The sequence below is a fragment of the Henckelia pumila genome, chromosome 4 (genome assembly GCF_033568475.1).
Source record: "Henckelia pumila isolate YLH828 chromosome 4, ASM3356847v2, whole genome shotgun sequence".
Taxonomy (NCBI): Eukaryota; Viridiplantae; Streptophyta; class Magnoliopsida; order Lamiales; family Gesneriaceae; genus Henckelia; species Henckelia pumila.
The window spans coordinates 114516808-114519421 of record NC_133123.1 but is presented as its reverse complement, the minus strand read 5'-3'; the positions used below and the strand labels follow the sequence as shown (position 1 = coordinate 114519421).

General features: G+C 39.9%; 1 non-coding gene across 1 annotated transcript; it reads left to right on the top strand.

Annotated features, from left to right (window-relative positions):
* The first annotated feature begins 264 nt into the window (after window positions 1-264).
* On the top strand, window positions 265-371 carry LOC140870182 (small nucleolar RNA R71). The gene has a single exon (XR_012147155.1). It is a non-coding gene; the product is annotated as a small nucleolar RNA R71 (small nucleolar RNA).
* The last annotated feature ends 2243 nt before the right edge of the window (window positions 372-2614 follow it).

Here is a 2614-nt window from a genome sequence, read left to right as displayed (position 1 = left end):
ACTCAGTTCCTCGATCCTTTTGTTCATGACTTCAAGTTGAGCAGCCACAGATGTGAATGCTTCAACTTGATGAATTCCAGTTGATTTCCGGGCCCCACTCCTTTCAGATTGAGGATGATAGCTACTGGTTGCCATTTCCTCGATTAATTCATAACCATCCTCCGACGACTTTCGCAGTAGATTCCCACCTGCAGCTGCATCTAACATGGTACGATTTGAATGAAAAAGTCCATAGTAAAAAGTTTGTACCACAAGACCGTTGGTAATTGGTGGTGTGGACATCTCCTCAGTAGATCCTTGTAGCGTTCCCATGCTTTATAAAATGTTTCCTGTTCACCTTGGGAAAAAGTTGTGATGTCTGCTCTCAGCTTCATTGACTTCGATGGTGGGAAGTATTTGGTGAGGAAAGCTTTAGCCAGATCATCCCAAGTTATGATGGAACCTGCAGGTAAATTCGTTAGCCATGCTTTCGCCTTGTCTCGTAGTGAAAAAGGGAATAAACGCAAACGAATAGCGTCATCTGAAACTCCCTGTATCTTGAATGTATCACAAATTTCTAAAAAATTTGTGAGATGCACATAGGGTTCATCAATGACACTTCCACCAAATTGAAGCGTGTTCTGAACCATTTGAAGAATCGCCGGCTTTATCTCAAAGTGATTCGCTGCTACAGTTGGCCGGATAATGCTTGGTCGAGCACCTTCAATATTTGGTAAGGCAAGATCCATCATGGATCTGTAAACTGGTGGTTCTTGTTCGTGTTCTCCTTCCATTTCTTGCTGCTGTTGCCTTCTTCTTCTGTGAAAGGTTCTGTCGATTTCTGGATCAAAAGGCAATAGTCCTTCAGGTGAGTGTTGCATGTACTGCAAGAGGATCCTGCAGTCCACAGATGGAAAAGAATGATTAAAATTGTATTAGAGAAAAATCAAATCAAACAAATTAAATTCTATTTAGTCCCCGGCAACGGCGCCAAAAACTTGATCGAGCAAATACTACCACGAAAAATCAACGTAAATATATCTGTCAATTAAGCTCGAATAAATCGCAAGTGCACGATTCAAGTTATAATAGAATGTACTGAGTACGAGTATCGTCCTCAGGGACTAACGAAAATAATTTGTCTTTTCAATTTTTAACTACACAAAGTATCGAAAAAATGATTTGTGAATTATCTAACATCTAAAATTAAAACTTAATATAAATAAACTTAAACTTCACAACCAAGCCAACAAATCTCAGAGTGAAGAATAACAATTCAAAATGATTTTGTTGGAATTTCGGTTCACCTTTTCCCTAATTGAACTGGACGATTGCAACTTAATTTATTCTGATAAATTTAACAGAAGTTCCTATAACATTGACACTCTCTCTCGAGGTGATGCCAAACTAATCAAATCAGTGAAATAATTAAATCTCTCTAATTATTTATCACGACTGATTGCTTTGCGTTCTATGAATTCTACAACTTTCAACCTGGTGGTCTATGGCTATCAACATGTACTAAATACCATATCTCTATGCATATTTTAAGTCCATGGATTATATCATTCGTCCTAATTATAAACCTATCTCTCGACAGCAATTCATAATTTACGAATCTATGTTAAAGATAGCTAATCATTAACATAGAAAGAAAAACATGATAAAATCAATTATAAACATAAATCAATTCCCAATACGTCCGGTGATTCAATCACACTACAGTGTTTCGGGATTAGGATCCCCTCGATTCCAACAAAATAATATTTTAGCTACTAGAATTCATTACAAAAATTCAATCTCCAAGATGTTCAACATAAAAATTCAGAAGAAGAAGAAAAGGAAAAAACTCCCAACGGAGAAGAGAAATCTCCAACGTTCAGCCGCCGGTAATCTTCTGATATGCGTCCCGTCTAACCCTAAAAAACTAAAGAAATAATTGTTTTTATAGTTCCCCAGAATCCTCTCCGAAATAAACTCTCGAAATAATAAAAAAAAATAAAAACTGCGCGACGTGCCCGAGCGGTAGAAATTGGCCGCTCAGGCGCCTCGAAATTCCTTGCGCTACTGTCTCAAAAATACGTGACCGCGCCCGAGCGGTAGAATATGGCCGCTCGGGCGCCTCGAAATTCCTTGCGCTACTGTTTTTCTCAACCGTGTATGCACCCGCGCGGTAGATTGTGGCCGCCCGCGCGCCCTTCTTCGTTTCCAGAATTTTGCCTTTCTTCTTGTTCTATCTGCATGGCCTCTACTGTGCATCACCTTCCCACCAAGTATCGGCATTTCTTGGTGATTTCCTGCCATAAAAATAGATAAACCAGAGGAGTGAATACGAACATAATAAAACAATATAAATAACAAGAATGGAAAAGAACGGACAAAATGTAAACGAAACGAAAGCAAAACAAACACAAAACAAGCAATAAAAACACATAAAAACGACTCCTATCACTACACCTACACCTCCACCTCCACCTCCGCAGAACCCACTTGCAGCATTGGAGCAGGCCAATGCTACTTTGATGGCAGGGGTTACTGCTCTGTTAGAGCAGCAGGCGTCACGTCCTAGAATGTCCCATGAGGAGGACGTAGCCGAGCGGTTCCAGAAGAAGGGGCCGAAGGAGTTCACCGGTAC